The following is a 17,956-nucleotide window of genomic DNA, read 5'->3' as shown; positions in this document are numbered from 1 at the left end:
AGGAAATGGCGGCGTCCTCTTGAAAGTGAGACTACAACAGCTTGCCACTAATAAGAACTTCAAAAGAAAACAGTGCGGACGGAAGTCTCGGAAGACGGAAAGATATAACTAGAAGACACAATTACTTTTCAATGAAAACCAAACTAGCTTAACATTTATATGGACCTAAAAAGCACCAATGAAGATCTTAAGGGATCAAGAAGATATATTTATTTTTATCAAGAAAGAAGGTTAGGGGAACGTAAGAAGATATATGCATTGAGAACGAAGATTAAGAAAACGGAGATATAAATAACACACTAGATCAAAGCCTAAATTTATCAAAGAGGACATATTTATCGACGAATGAAGCGACGTCTAAAAATAACACAGCCCTTCAAGTGATTCAAAACAACTCGGTAGGGAAATCACGTGGCGCAAGGAGGCAGCTTGTGGCCAATGGCGTCTTCTTCCTGGACTGGTTTTGGCTGTCACGTCTGCCTCCACGTGATGCCCCGCACGTGACAGGCTCGGAGACACGCTCCCTCGCCTTTGTCACGCGAGGAAGTTGCGCGCAATTGGTATCATTAATAAAGCAGTACACAGTACGATGGCACGTGAAGCTCCTCTATCTATATACTGTTGTGTTTTTTCTTTACCTTATTTTTCTCGTCTCGCCGGAGTGACAAAGCGGCATCGTATCTTATCAGTTTATTTTTTTTCGTCTTTGCAGAGAGAAAAAAAAATCTTACTTATGGTAATACACACTTCCTTGACTTTCTCTTCCCATTCCTTCTTCCGTCTTCCTCACCGCGTATTGATTCACCTTTGATGTCATCAATCATCTAAGTGTTCCCCTCTCTCACTTCCTTTACCTTGTCTCCTTCCTCCTCCTCCTCTTCCTCATCATCAAAACAGTAATAATTTCCTTCTAAACTCAGCGTCAGTAATGACAACTGATTGTACTATATGTACGCAAAAGTAGTTCCTCCTCCTCCTCCTCCTCCTCCTTTCTCATTTGCTACCCTTCACAAACACATACATACATACATACATACATATATACACACACCTATCCTTTCACAACGACTTAACAAATTATTCTAACCACTGATTTTCCTTCACAAAAACAAGCACGACACTAAAAAGAAAAATGAGACTACAAACACTTACGAACAGTTTCCTTGAACATGAGGGAAATTAAAACAATGTAATCCAACCAAAATCGATTCAAATTCGTTTCCTCGTGCCATTAATATTCCATTCCTCCAAAAAATAGGAATCCTGAGAGCCAAGAGCAAACTAGGGAGGAAAAGGGTTGTCTGCGGTAGGACGGGGAGTGAGTTTAGGTGCTTCATGTTTGCCTCCCTCGCCTACCAATCCTGTGTGTTCAGTGCCTCGGTGATGGTGCTGGGGCTAAGAAAAAAATGCTGCTCCTACACAAGACATAAAAGAATGACCACAAGGAGAACATCAATATTAGCAAAGCGTTCATGATACACCTATCTTTATAAAGAGTTTAGTTCGTAGGAAGTAGAAAATAATGACAAAGGTGGAATTTTACAAAGTTTACCAGTTAACGGGATAAAAAAGAAAGATACTATTATAGTTAGCTCTTATATTAATCAGTTGGGACAAAATTGGCATAAACTTGAATAGGAAGTCTTGTACGGAAAAGACGAGGAAGAAAATTTTGTCACGCAGTTAGCATGATGAAAAGAACAGTTATGAAAATATCGATAAAGGACTGCAAAGAAAGGAACTATAGAGTCGACTTTAACGAGGCAGAACAGAGGCAACATGGAAATCATGGGAGGCATATGAGACAGACAACCAGGAAGACATAAAATTTATGCATTTACCGGAGCACGATGGAGTGTGATAACTTCAGATATAGAGGCGCAAAACGTTAGGAGCTAGTAAAGACAGAGGATGAAGGTGATGGTGTTCAAACAGGGGTGGACAAGCTCTTGCATGTCGTTATCATTTGGGAGGGGAGAGGGATTGATGGTGATAAAACTGAAAACCCAATCTTAGGGAAGCTGATTTAGTAAGGGATGAGATATGAAGCTTCTTGTAATAATCTTCAGGTAAGGAGAGAGCGAGAGTATTTATCGCAGTAGGTGGGGCCAACAGTAGGTTATCAAAGAACAGAGAATTAATACCTGAAAGGGTATGTCTGGTTGACCGATCGAGAAGTTCACTTTTTGAGGCAATGGAGATAACCTTTTGTGCAAGTCTGTAATAAAAGAGGTCACATGATTTCACAAATTATGGAGTTTATGTCGGGAAAGAAGTGTGAAAAATTATGCTGAAAATGTCGAGCCCATCAGCAGCAGAATACACATTTTTGGTAATTAAGGCAAATATTTTTTCGGTGCGTATTGGATTCATAATAAACAAATGAAACATTACGCACGCCAAATATTCAAACGTTGGTTATCAGCAGGTTGTCTGGATAATAGATGATCTAATGGTGGTTGTGGCAAGAAAAATATATTTCGTACAATGATCACTCGTTGATGACTGATTTCCCCCGGAATTCCTACGCAGTCTCCTTTGTTTCCTTTTCACTTTCGGAGAAGTTGAGTTGTTTTGTGCGCGCGCGTGCTCACAGAGAAAAAAAATATGTATTGGTCAATAATAAAATTCTGCACATTAACATTATGCAGATGACACAAAGAAACGTGCCCCCTACAGCCCCTTATAGGAGTGGATAAAAGTTACCAACGTTCTCGCCTTTTCCTAAACTTCATTGATTTAGGGAGCACTAAAGCGTCAAGGACTCTAAAGATAAACTCAGGAGGCGCTGGTGCGAGGCCAGGCGAGCAAACTTTCGAGATAATGGAAGGTGTGAAGGACAGGTGAAGGCTACTCCTAACACCTGGCGATAAGGCAGCGGCGGTGGTGTTTACACACACACAAACACACACACACACACACACACACACACACACACACACACACATACACACACACACACACACACACACACACACACTTACACACACAAAAAAAATCAAGCGTTAATTCTGATTCAAAATTATTTTTCAGAATGCTCCATAATTATCCTTTGACACTATACATATAAACAAATACTTAATCTTGCTTCATGCAAGGGGTACGTGTAATTTTCACAATAAAAGACAATAAATAAAATAGCTTGATTTTCTTTGTCATAGTGCTCTGTAACCCTCTTAGTGTTTGGAAACGAACAAAGATACTGGGGAAGAAGAGGAACAAACAGTGGGCAAAAAACCGACAACGAGGGTGTCTTGGAGACGGCGTTGTGGCGGGGACTCAAGTGCTGTAATAGAGGGTTTCCGCGATGCCTCAGTACATGGACACGGCAATAACCGTACTGTCGGCTTCGGGACCGAAGGAAAACGGGCAAAAAGGTCTTGGAAGCTGATCTGTGTCTCCTTCGATCCTAGCCTTGAGCTGCTCAGGCGAGAATGAACGGACACACACGAAATATTCCGTTTACATGACTTTCCGAATGCTTACAGGGTCTGCTTATATGATGACAAACACGACTGCCGTATACACATGCAGGATCCTATAAGTTTACGTAAAGCGGAGCAGGAGTACACAAATACATATCTATATTTCCATAAAACAAGAATACATAACACATTTGCAACTCTTTATTCTCGGCAGCACAGAAAAATGCATTAAAAACTGAATACAGAAAGATCAAAGGAAAATGACTGAATACGACTTGAATATCTAAATGTGAGGCGTCAGGGAGGATACAGGTGGAGCAACACGAGAACATCCATACGTGTTGTTCAAAGACAGACAGAAGAAAATACAGTGACATCCTATTTACCTTTACCAATAAGAAAAACAAGAATAGAACACAGACACTCACACACACACAGAAAAAAAAAACCACTGCACGACTCTCCCTATATTAGCGCCTTTGTAATTTGTCTCGCAGACGGGCGCGGATCCTTCCAGGTGACAGCGCATTATCATAATGAATTTCCCTCATCTACGCGCCCCTCCTCCTCCATCTCCTCGTCGTCCCTTTATTACTTTTCTTCGCCCTTTTAACACCGCCATTCTCCCCTCCGAGCCTGTCTTCCAGCCCCATCTCACGTCGTAACCATCCTGCTTCTTATCCACTTTTTACACGTCCACCATAACCCTCCTCTCTCCTAACCCCTCCTCTCCACTCGCACCCACTCCTTTCTCTCCCCTCAACACGGTTCAATCATCCATCAACGCCTTCTCCTTTCCTTTCTTTTTATCAGAAACTCCGTCTGTCTACCACCTCCCTTTTCTTCCTTATCCGCCGGCCGGTCAATGGATCCTCCCACCCTTACACCCTCGTCGGATCACAGACCTTTCTGGGTAAACTTGGGTCCCGTTTCTCCCCTATTTAACTAGTACCTGAGTTACGACGAAATGGAGATTGTTTTGGTTGTCTTGGCCTCGTTAAGAGCTCCTCGGTTCCCGGCGAGAGAGATGGACGAGACAACTTAATGCACTCATAGATGGAATTTTCTTGGCGAAGTTGGATCGAGGAGAAGGAGAAATGGAGCAGACGTTTCGATATTCATTGTAATAGTTTTGAGAGAGAGAGAGAGAGAGAGAGAGAGAGAGAGAGAGAGAGAGAGAGAGAGAGAGAGAGAGAGAGAGAGAGAGAGAGAGAGAGAGAGAGAGAGAGAGAGAGAGAGAGAGAGAGAGAGAGAGAGAGAGAGAGAGAGAGAGAGAGAGAGAGAGAGAGAGAGAGAGAGAGGCGTCGGCTATTGTAAACTTTTCATAATATTTTTTCTCGGACTGGGAGGTTTAACTTGGTTCACTTTTTCTGGGGAATCGCGCGGAGGTGTGTAGGGCGCTCTCTCAGGGTGGATGGCCCAAAAAACGCAAGGAGATATTGGCAAAGTTTGGAAATTAGTTATGATTTCGGCGCTTTCACACACCACGAGCCTCTCCGCCTCCTTCTCCTCCTCCTCTTCTTCCTCTTCTCCTCCTCCTCTCCTTCCCCCTCCACATTCTCATTCTCCTCCTCTTCCCTCAACTTTTTGCCTGACTCCTCCGGTGAACACACACACACACACACACACACACACACACACACAAACACACACACACACACACATACACACACACACACATACACACACACACACACATACACACACAAAAAAAAAACGAGAGATCTAGTAAAAAGTTTTCAATTGATGCTTTACTGAAAATTACTAGCTTTGTGAGGAAAAAAAATATAAATTCTACTTTCAACAACTAGCAATCATCTGCGTTTCAGTGAACTTTACTATTCTTTATTTACTTTTTTACTCTGTCTCTCTGATTCTTTGCTACTTTCTTATATTCTCCTGACCTTGACCTTAAGTACCAAAGTCAAGTGCGTGGCTGTCCGAATCGATGCTTTGCTGGTGGCTCTGACCGCCGTGAATGGGCGTGGCGCTCTCGGGTCAAAACGCCGATGATGCAAATTTTCTTTCATATATTTTCTCCGACGCCAATGAAGTCAAGGAAAAATATCAGTGAAAAATCATTAAAGCCAAGAGTAATTACACATTTATGTCATGCTACAGCGTGTTGTTCTGTTCTATTTCTTTCATGGTATTGCTGTTTCAAGAATCGATAATTTTTTTATCACATCTTGTAACATACGGGTTTGGACAACAATAGTTTCAGTATACGTAAAAAAATAATAATAAATAAATAAAAACTTATGCAAGTACAACATACTGCCATGCCCTTTGAGGTTGTCAAGATTTTCAAATAAATGATTCCAAAAACATAATATATCAATGAAACTCGAACGCTACTCCCGCAAGTCTTTCCTTAAAGTCCGCCAACCGACGTCAGTCTTCTTAGGCGACCCTCGTTGTTCACTACCTTTTGTCAGTACTAACGAACCGCACCCCGCTCCTTTATTATAGGCATGATATTATATATGTTTCCGTGTGCAAAATATTGAATGTTTATGTATTAAAGGTAGATAACATGATGACATGATAACATAATAATATGATTATTAGGTATACAAATATTATTCAGAAAAAACGAATTAATAATATGGAGAGATTTGTTTTTTCTTCCCTGCACAGAAGAAGAGGACTATTAATCACAAAATTTTGAAAAGACCTTTTGTTTCTCTGTATAATAAGATGCAGGTATTAGGTTCCAAATAAAAAATAAAAAAATCTGACCCTTCAAAACATACGATAAAAAAAAAATCTGTTTTCAAGTGAATGCGGGAAGAAAAGTTAGAAACGTACTCACCAAAATATTGAATAGCATAAGCTAAGGAGATAGAAAAAGGTTGGCTTTTTGTTACTTGGCACTAGTTTTTGGCTTTGCGTCTATACGATTTTACTCTGCGTCAGTGAGTCATAATCAAGTATATCGAATCCTTCGTAAAACTGGAGTTGATTTATGACGGTGACCATCATAAGCAACATAAAATGCAATAATATGAAGTCAATCTCACTTTAATCAGCGAGTCTTGTCGCTGATGCTCATTGTAAGGCGAAGCAAAGGCTCATGTAAATTGCAGAGGCCCCAGGTCTTGGCTTCTTTAAAGATTTACGAAGAAACAGAAGCGGGCAAACTCTGAAGGTCCGGCCCCAGGAGGAGCTGCATCATTAATGGCCGACTAAACAAAAAATGAAGGGCGACCGGTTCCACACACACACACACACACACACACACACACACACACACAATATACGTGCATGAACTTAAGGGTGGAGCTTGAGCGGTTTAAAGATAAAAAAAAAACACCATTTATAAAATGTAATAACCTTTACATGAAGGACGATGAAGACTGTCATTTCTCCTCCTGAGGGCGTTGATGTGTAAAAATTACAGTTTCGGGACTCTTCTAATGGACACGGGAAGGTGAAGACGAGATGGGGGAACGTCAATCTTGTCTAACCTTTACTTATTGATGAGTGTGGTAAGGAGAGGAGGAGAGAAGAGAGAAAAGTGGATAAGGGGAGAGAGAGAGAGAGAGAGAGAGAGAGAGATAACCAGAAAGCAGTAGATAAGATACATTGTAGTAACGAGGGAAGAAATGATGAAGTAAAAGAGCAATGTATTTATTTAGAGAGAGGGAAGAAGAAGTGAAGAATACGCAAAAGCAGTTTAGGGAGCAGAGCAATTCGAATACAAAAGACAGACAGTTTAAGAGGAAGCAGGAGAGAGAAAGAAGAAGGAAAGGTTTAAGCGTAAGACGAAAATGGATTGTACAGGAAAAAGGGAGGATCGTAAGAGTATTGGGAAAATTATTGCTTACAGAAACGAAAGACCAGGAGGAAAAGAAACAATGGGGAAGGAATGGGTAAGGAGGGAAGACCGTTCGTGCTGACAGAAAAGGGGAGAAAAGGGAATAAATGAATAACAGAGTGTAAGATGAAGAGATAGACGTAGGCCTACAAAAATAGAGGTTTATATATGGAGGCAACGGATCGGAAAATATAAGGAAGAAAAGGATTAAGGAAAGGCGAGAACCAACAAAAAGAGATTAGTAATTACTGAAATAAATAAAACACTTGGAAAAAAAATAATGGTGACAAAAGAAACATAATCAAGAGTGTAAGAGAGTAAAGAGAACATATCAAAATAAAATTAAAAAAAGGATCAGAAAGACAAAAGACACGAGAAAAGTAAGGACGAGGAGGAGGAGAAGGAGGAAGAGGAGGAAGAGTAGGAGGAAGATGTCAAAGAAAATATGTGGAGAAAGAATCTGGAGGAATGAAAGGACGAGAGAAAGGGAGGATCAAGAAAGACTGGGAGAGGCGGCGTGCAGGAATGAGAGAGAGAGAGAGAGAGAGAGAGAGAGAGAAAAGAGGGTAGAGTACGGCACGACCAAGTTAATAAGCGAAGCGCCCCAAACTGGCAGAGACAACGGCCGTATTAGCATCTTAATTGCATTACGGATTCGGATTGCATGACTCTGAAAAGCCGTCTTCAGGTAAAGGAAGGCCGGGCCCGCCGCCTCCCACGCCTCGGTCGCGGCGCCGCCAAGGACCGTCTCCAGGAAACAACAACAATAACAACATCCCATACATACATGCATACAGATATATATATAAAAAGGTGAGGGAGAGAAAGTGGGTGAATAACAGATGGTTTAGAGGAAAGAGAGTGAGGGAAGAATATAACGGAAGGGATACATAATCTACTGTAAAAGGGAAACAATACACCCACATATATATAGCAATTTAAAAGGGGAGGATAGAAAGTTAGTGATTAACAGATGATTTAGAAGAAAGAGAATGAGGGAAGAATAGAACAGAGGTGACTCTTAACCTATTACAGTGGCCTTAAAAAGCCTTGGCATGTCCGTCACTCATGGAGAGAAGAGATAAAAAATGTTAAATGTGTAAGTCTTATAGAGCGATCAATAGTATCAAATAAACAACACTTATTCCTTATCCATCAGCAATGTTCTCTCCTTCAAGTCTCCCTGCTGCCTTTCGTCCCAATGAGATTGTTAAAAAGTAAAGGCAGGGTGGATTCTTCGGCCCTAAACCTGCCGCAGAGTACACGCTGCAGCTTTAAATATTGACAGGTGCGGAAAATAAGAAAATATCGAGGAATTCTGTCAGAATAGTAAAATTTGAAAGGGCAGAGAAAAAAGAAAGAACTTTGATCAAAACTAAAATTTGAACGCTCGCTTTTAACAAAACTTTTAATGTCATGTTTGCTATCCCATAAATACGTCTGGCATCTATCAGTAGGTTTCCTGAAAACACTCCATTTTTTGTGAGTTACTTTGCCTTACAGTCGAATGCCAGTCACTTAGTTGAGCATCTGGGGTTAGAAAAAATAATACCTGCCAATCAAAGGTCTAACACAGAGGAAGAGTAAAGTGAGAAATAAAGATAATGAGATATGTCAGTAATATTTGGAGGAACACTAAAATAAAAACTGTAAAAAAACTTCACAGTCGCCGGCTACATTATCTTGCCATGCACATACAAGAAACATACCACCCCCCCCACACACACACACACCTAAACACACGTGCATGGACTTTTTGGAAGGGGATCTGAATGGCATAAAAAAAAACGCAAGGTATAAATCACGAAAACTTTTTACGGAAAGACGATACAGATTGCCGTTTCTCTTATTCATGGCGCTGATCCTTAAAAAAATTACAGCCTCGGGGCTCCTCAAACTGACACGGGAAATGGAAGAAGAAATGGTGGAACGTAAATCATAACTGCCAAGGAACGAACACACTCACACCCACAACCACACCCACCCACCCACACCCACACCCACACAAACACTAAAACCATCGTATATGTCCTCGCTTATCTTTCTTCAACACTCCTCGCTTTCTGCCTTCTTTCCTGAATATGTCTTCCTTCCCTCTATCCCACATCCTTTCACGCTTCCTCCACTCTTGTCCTCAATATATTTTACACTGGCCCATTTCCATTTTTTTCTTCTTTTTAATATTTCTTCCCAGTATTCCTGTTCCGCCGTTCTACCGCATCATTTTTCTAAGGCTGAGTGGGCAACAAAGGAAGAAGAGGATCAGGAGCAATACTTGGAGGAAGACGAGACAGAGAAGAAAAAGTAGGTGAAGCTGGAAAAAAAGGGAGGAGAAGGAGGAAGAGGACGGGGGACTGGTGGGACTGGTGGATAGGGGAAGGATTGGTAATGGGACTGGTGGGACTGGTGGATAGGGGACGGATTGGTAATGGGACTGGTGGGTATGGGAAGGATTGGTAATGGGACTGGTGGATAGGGAAAGGATTGGTAATGGGACTGGTGGAGAGGGGAAGGATTGGTAATGGGACTGGTGGGTAGGGGAAGGATTGGTAATGGGACTGGTGGATAGGGGTTAGGGTTGGTAATGTGACTGGTGGATAGGGGAAGGATTGGTACTGTGACTGGTGGATAGGGGAAGGGTTGGTAATGGGACTGGTGGATAGGGGAAGGATTGGTAATGGGACTGGTGGATAGAGGAAGGGTTGGTAATGGGACTGGTGGAGAGGGGAAGGGTTAGTAATGGGACTGGTGGATAGGGGAAGGGTTGGTACTGTGACTGGTGGATAGGGGAAGGGTTGGTAATGGGACTGGTGGATAGGGGAAGGATTGGTAATGGGACTGGTGGATAGGGGAAGGGTTGGTAATGGGACTGGTGGATAGGGGAAGGGTTGATAATGGGACTGGTGGATAGGGGAAGGATTGGTACTGTGACTGGTGGATAGGGGAAGGGTTGGTAATGGGACTGGTGGATAGGGGAAGGATTGGTAATGGGACTGGTGGATAGGGGAAGGATTGGTAATGGGACTGGTGGACAGGGGAAGGGTTGGTAATGGGACTGGTGGAGAGGGGAAGGGTTAGTAATGGGACTGGTGGAGAGGGGAAGGGTTGGTAATGGGACTGGTGGATAGGGGAAGGATTCGTAATAGGACTGGTGGATAGGGGAAGGATTGGTAATGGGACTGGTGGAGAGGGGAAGGGTTGGTAATGGGACTGGTTGATAGGGGAAGGGTTGGAAATGGGACTGGTGGATAGGGGAAGGGTTGGTAATGGGATTGGTGGATAGGGGAAGGATTGGTAATGGGACTAGTGGAGAGGGGAAGGGTTGGTAATGGGACTGGTGGAGAGGGGAAGGGTTGGTAATGAGACTGGTGGATAGGGGAAGGATTGGTAATGGGACTGGTGTAGAGGAGAAGGGTTGGTAATGGGACTGGTGGATAGGGGAAGGGTTGGTAATGGGACTGGTGGAGAGGGGAAGGATTGGTAATGGGACTGGTGGAGAGGGGAAGGGTTGGTAATGGGACTGGTGGAGAGGGGAAGCGTTGGTAATGGGACTGGTGGATAGGGGAAGGATTGGTAATGGGACTGGTGGAGAGGGGAAGGGTTGGTAATGGGACTGGTGGATAGGGGAAGGGTTGGTAATGGGACTGGTGGAGAGGGGAAGGGTTGGTAATGAGACTGGAGGAGAGGGGAAGGGTTGGTAATGGGACTGGTGGATAGGGGAAGGGTTGGTAATGGGACTGATGGAGAGGGGAAGGGTTGGTAATGAGACTAGAGGAGAGGGGAAGGGTTGGTAATGGGACTGGTGGATAGGGGAAGGGTTGGTAATGGGACTGGTGGAGAGGGGATGGGTTGGTAATGAGACTGGAGGAGAGGGGAAGGGTTGGGAATGGGACTGGATAGAGGAAGGATTGGTAATGGGACTGGTGGAGAGGGGAAGGGCGAAGAGGAGGAAAAGGAGAACGAGGACAAGGACGAGGAGGAAGAGTAACAGAAGAACGAGAGAAGGATAAAGAGGAGGAGAAAGAGGATTATGAAAAGGAAAGGGACGAAGATAAATAAGGTAAAAGAAGTGAAGTGTTAGAAAGAAAAGGGAACATATGAAGGACAAGAAACACAAGAAAAAAATGTGAATAATAATAATAATAATAATAATAATAATAATAATAATAATAATAATAATAATAATAATAATAATAATAATAATAATAATAATAATAATAATAATAATGTATAAAATATTGAAAAAAATACAACGGGAACAATGGTACGGAAGAAGGAGAAGGAAAAAAGGACAAAAGAAGAAAAGACGAAGATGTGGAAAAAAAATGATGAAAAAAGAAAAAAAAAAAGAATTGGAGGTTTTAAACAATAAAAGAAAAGGGATCATGAAGGAGGAAGAAATGTCTAAAAAAAAGTAATAATAATAATAATAATAATAGTAATAAATGAAAAAGAAGATGAAGAAAAACAGGAAATTTGGTGTAGAAAAAGCAAAAGTCGTGAAGGACAAGAAGAAACAGAAAATAAAAGGATGATGTTGAAGAGGAAGAAGCGGAGAAGGGGGAAGATGATGATGATGACGATGATGATGATGATGATGGTGAGGAGGAGGAGGAGGAGGAGGAGGAGAGAGAGGAGAAGAAGGAGTCAGGAGTATAAGGAAGTGGATCAGGCAGAGGAGGAAGAGGATGAGGAAGAGGAGGAGGAGGAGTCAGGCGTAAGGCTTCTCGTCCTAAAAGCATTTGGGAGGAAAAGAGACACGCCACTCCGGGGAATTAAATTATCTTTTTAAATACGGCGTCAAGTGTGTCCAGACCGCCTCAACGACTGGAGAGGAGGAGGAGGAGGAGGAGGAGGAGGAGGAGATGAAATACTTAAAGGAGGAGTAGGAAGACCAGGGGTAGGATGTAAAGTCTGGAGCTGCTTTTCCGACAACATAAGAGTCCGTGTTATTTTTATGCTATTCACAAAGAGGTGGTGGTGGTGGTTGTGTGGATGAGGGTGGTGAGGTTGTTGTTGTTGTTGTTGTTGTTGTTGTTGTTGTTGTCGGTGGTGGTGGTGGTTGTGCTATAGTTTAATTTTGTATTTTTGTCAAGAGTCTCTGTCTATAGTACCCGCTCTCTCTCTCTCTCTCTCTCTCTCTCTTCAGTTGTGTAGTTGCGCAATATGATAATGGCAAACAAAGACGATGATGAGCTCTGAGTAGTGAGCCCCATGGAGATTACTCAATGCTCTAGGAACTGGACACAAAACACTCTTATAAGCCTTAGTGTTGCGTCATAATTGCTACCTGATATAAAGCAACATCAAACGTCGGCACAATGCAGGCGTGGGTGAATGATGAGTGACCACGCCCACAACCGTTGCTGGAATAATGAGCCCCGTCCTTGGAGCTAAAACATCCTCTAATAAAGCCCCGGGGAGACGGTAAATCACGTCTAACGAGTCCTTAGAACGAGCTCTTGAAGCTAATGAGGATATACATGCTTTAAGAATATCTCATTAGCTTCCTTTACCTGTGCAATGCTACCTGTGATATCATTGGCCACTACAGCAGGCGCCGATGCTTCAATATCTAGGTGATATATATATATATATATATATATATATATATATATATATATATATATATATATATATATATATATATATATATATATATATATATATATATATATATATATATATATATAATACATACCGCCATAACTGTAACTGGCAAACTGATTATGGATAACATGTAGGGGGCTGATGCATGGTGTTTCTCGCAAAAAAATGTATAACGACTAGGCATTAACTTATCTGATCTGAGGTGAAAATGTACGTACGTCAACCACTACTTCTTGAAATAATAAAAATGATTGGGTATGGGTGGGATGGGGGTACTATGTCCGTCCGTCCGCTTTTTCTTTCGTCCTCGCACACCCTTACACCTTTACAAACACAATTCCGTCCCGTACGAATATCGTCTGGCCGGCGGGACGAACGTTCCTCAAAGTCGTGGCGGTTGTCGGGGAGGAAAAGAATGCGCGAGGGATGGCGGGAGGGTAACGCCGTGCTCAAGGCGGCCAAGGGGAAGGAGGGCATGCAGGAACGTTGTAATATCATGCAATAAAATCTTTGAAAAGCATGGATAAAAAGGCTTGGGCGGTGGAGACGGTTTGGGTTCTGAAGGGAAACATAGGACAAGCAATCGTTACAAAAGTTGAGAATGCTTACAATAGTTGGGATGGTTAATAGCAAAAGGTAAAGACAAAATTAAAAAGGAAGTTACGTGTATAATTTTTTTTAAGAAAGTTTGTATGAGTAATAGATATAGTAATTTATGTACATATTGTTTATCAGAGGACAAGTTTAAATATTATAAACAACTGAATCAGCAGTCTTGAACAAATTGCAACACGAAAAATATTTGTAGTAGTAGTAGTGTGTGTGTGCTCATAGTTTTTTTTAATAAATATAAACTCCGTGAAGTCTGACGGCCGTGACCTAAATCTTTATTCTGTGGTCTGCTGATTCGGCTTTTTCATACGTTGCTGCAACCTTCAACTTCTCTTTCCATTATTTGATTTACTCTCCTATTTATTAAACTATAACGCGACTTCTTTACTTATTCATTCAATTATTCTATAACTCTCTCTCTCTCTCTCTCTCCCGGGAGAATAACCTTTCACACTCGCATGCAGACAGATTGACACACACACACACACACACACACACACACACGACAGGGATCAGCAATGTCGGTTCACCACCTTCACCTTTAAAACTAACAAAGTCAGGAGGCACGTAGAAACTCGATAAATAATAAAGCAGGGGAGTGGATTGTAAAAAGAAGCGAGACGCGACTGGAATCGATTGAATAATCGATTTGCTAAATTAACAGAACAAAAAAATGCCTCAATAAAGTTGTATGCCGGTAAACAAGTGACATGTATGGGAAGACGTGAAGCGATTTACTAATATTTTGACGACGAAGAAGGAAACAAAATTAAACAACAAAACAAAAATAAAAAATAAAATGACACGCGAAGAAAATGAAGGAATAAAAAAGAAAAAGAAAACAAATACATAGGTAGCGTCAATTCCATGAAACGTAAAAGGAAACAGAAATACGTAAAATAGAATCGACAAGATCATCATATACTCCGAAGACGCCAGAGGCACGAGTATCCTGCACGGCGATGAAGGCGGATCGAACACTCTTGTGGCGCAGCCGAGGCAGAAACTTCTTTCATGTGAATGTGAACACGTAATTAGGAAAGAGTACGGGACGCGGGCGGAAGTGATTACGAAAATGATGGTTCTTGAAGAGAGGCAGAGAAAGATAAGAGTGGTGAGGAGGAGAGAAAGAAGGGTGATCTAAAAGCGATGGAGGGGAAGAGAATAAAAAAAAAAAAAAACAGAAGGAAAGGGATGAAATAAAAGATGCATGATAGATATGACTGGATGAATCATGAGAAAGGAGGAGGCAATACGAGATGAGCCGATGAGAGAGAGAGAGAGAGAGAGAGAGAGAGAGAGAGAGAGAGAGAGAGAGAGAGAGAGAGAGAGAGAGAGAGAGAGAGAGAGAGAGAGAGAGAGAGAGAGAGAGAGAGAGAGAGAGAGAGAGAGAGAGAGAGAGAGAGAGAGAGAGAGAGAGAGAGAGAGAGAGAGAGAGAGAGAGAGAGAGAGAGAGAGAGAGAGAGAGAGAGAGAGAGAGAGAGAGAGAGAGAGAGAGAGAGAGAGAGATTAGGAATGCTGAGGAGAGTAAACAAGTATAGAGGGATACTGCCAATGAAACACACACACACACACACACACACACACACACACACACACACACCATTACAGGATGAAGTTATAGCACCTCGCCGCCACTAAGCCGCCTCATATGCCCCCCACCGTCACCACAGCCGCCAGCCGCCACCGCCTATGGGGATGGAATTAGCTCACCCCTCAGCGGAGCGTCACCTGCAGCCCTCAGCTTCCCACTTGCTGCCCCCCCCCCCCCTTCGGCCTTCACCAGAAAGCCACTCGGGATAGAGCTACATATTGGTGACTTTCCATTAACATTTAATTACCCTTTTAATGGGGTCCGTCCTCAAGCGATATCAGATAACGTCAATTGGATTAGTCTCCCCGCTAATGGGAACTCCGTCTCAGGTGTGTACTGAAGGAGGGCAAGATAAAAAAAATTGTTTTCTATCTCAACAACCGTTGTATTTTATGTGGCAATTGTGATTGAGGTTCACTTATTCTTGAACAGTGAAGGCAATCAGAGTGTCAGGCCGACTCGAAATAATACTGATTCCTCCTCCGCAGTCACCGCCGGTTATTGGGTAATAATAAATGATTCAATTACTTCTAAGATTACATTTCTAGAAAATGTTGAATCTCAATTTGTGAAGCAAATATTGGCAAAATAATATAAGGAACTTTACCAAATTAGAAAACTTCTCTGAACTAAGGAAAAAATGATCGGCAGAAAGACATGAATACAAATAGAAAAAAATATTCACATAATGGCAACGTTGAAGGATATATATATATATATATATATATATATATATATATATATATATATATATATATATATATATATATATATATATATATATATATATATACATCCACACACACACACACATCCACACTGAAGATACCAGGCAACATGATAAAAAAGAAACCCTGCAAAACTTTTGAGAGATCAAACGGCCAGATCCTGTAATCCTTTCAGAAGACGAAAGATTTGGCGTTGTGATGAGATGAAGGCAGCAAACGTTAGAGCGAAGCCACGAACATGAAGACGAGGGGAAAGGAAGAAGGAACCACAGACAGAATGAAGCACTAAAGGACTTCTCTTCAGATTGTGGTGCTATTATAGTGCTGGCTGCGGCACTGAAAGTTCGGAGTGGCGGTGCTAGTTGTAGTTGTGGTCATCTCTTGGTGATATCTTCCTTAAAAGTGGATTGGCTTTGGTGGACTGGTGGTGGAGTATGGCTAGTGATTCCTTTCTTTAAAGTGTAGTTGTTGCCCTGGTGGTGAGGGTGGGGGTGGGGGTGGTCTTGGAGGGTGCGGTAGTGTTAGTAGTGGCAATGTTGATAAAGATAGATAGTGATGTGAGTGGCGATGGCTGACTAATTCCTTTTTAATTTAATGGCTGTGGTGGTAGTAATAATGACGACTTGTGGTGGTGGTGGTGAAATATAGGAGGAAGAAGAGAATGAAGAGGAGGAGGAAGCGGAGGACGAAGAGGAGAGATGATGATGATGATGATGATGATGATGATGAGGAGGAGGAGGAGGAGGAGGAGGTGGAAGAGGAACTGGAAGAGGAGGAGGAGGAGTAAGGAAGAGGAATTGGAGGAGGAGGAGGAGGAGGAGGAGGAGGAGGAGGAGGAGGAGGAGGAGGAGGTGGTGAAGGAGGTGGAGAAGGAGGTGGAGAAGGAGGTGGAGAAGGAGAAGGTGGTAGTGTAAAAGTAGTAGGAGGAGAAATAATATTAAAAAAGAGAAGAAAAAAAAGATAATCCAGGACACGGGCGAGGACTAACACGAAGAAAATGAGAAGATGACGAGATGAGAAAATGAGAAAATAATGAAGAGAAGAATCATCAGGAAGCGAAAGACGTGGGAAGGCATAAAATTTTGGAAGACTAAATTTTACAAAGATCTATATACGAAAAATCTACGCTAATTATACGTCTTTTTTTATATATCTACCTCGTCAAAACTACCCCCTCCCTAAAACACCCTAACGTATTCAGCTAAGGGGGTGTGGGGGTCCTTCCCTTTAACCTTCACTTCCCCCTTACCCGTCCCTACTGGCAGTCTAGGAAGCAACTCAAGGTATAATTCCAGTCATTTTCCATCATCCCGCCCCATCATGGCTATCAGCAAACCACACACCTGCACGGCACACAACACTTTCCATTAGGAACCACCCCCAAAAAAACAAACAAAAAAAAACCGGACACATACAAACACTTCTAGAAAAGACGATGTAATGAAGGACTGCTATAGTAACTTCAAATGACAATACTTTCAACGTTTCCACGCGCATTAACTCCTTATCTTGCATCTATTAACTAATGGATTTCTTTGTTTACTTATGTGACAAGATTATTCGTCACCGTGTTCATCAGTTATGCCATTTGTTCCTCTTAATCCTGTTTTCAGTTGAATTACTACCTAATCATTCCATCTATCATCTCTCTCTCTCTCTCTCTCTCTCTCTCTCTAACACGTCATCAGTCAGACAGCTAATTACACATTTTCTGCCATGACCGTGTTAGGACAGCACTCCCGCTTTGCATGTCACTCCGGGCGCCGCGCTTGGTCCCATGTAAAAGAGGGAACGTCCATCAAACCTGCGCTGTATCACCTCTCCTCTCTTCTCCTCTCCTCTCCTCACCTCTCTTCTCCCAAACCATTCACCCCATCTCTGTCACGCCTCCCTCAGCGCCACTTTACCCGCCCCGCCCCGAATACCTGTTTAAAGGGAGGCTTTTGTGTGCCTGAAGCGCTTTTATCATGATTACAAGGAAGCAAAGAAAGGCAGGCCAGGACGGGGCGGGGCGGGGCGGGCTATTTGAAGGCTCTCTGCGATCCAAACATTTTCTTGGCGCAGGCTGCTCTACAAGGCTCTTTCTCTGTCAGCCACTGGGTGCGCCCACCTTCACGAATTGACACAGGCAAATACAGAGGCACATAAAAAGGTAGCCTATATATGA

Source organism: Eriocheir sinensis, chromosome 28 (genome assembly GCF_024679095.1).
Source record: "Eriocheir sinensis breed Jianghai 21 chromosome 28, ASM2467909v1, whole genome shotgun sequence".
Classification (NCBI taxonomy): Eukaryota; Metazoa; Arthropoda; class Malacostraca; order Decapoda; family Varunidae; genus Eriocheir; species Eriocheir sinensis.
The sequence above is the reverse complement of the archived record's forward strand: the minus strand, read 5'-3'. Positions refer to the sequence as shown.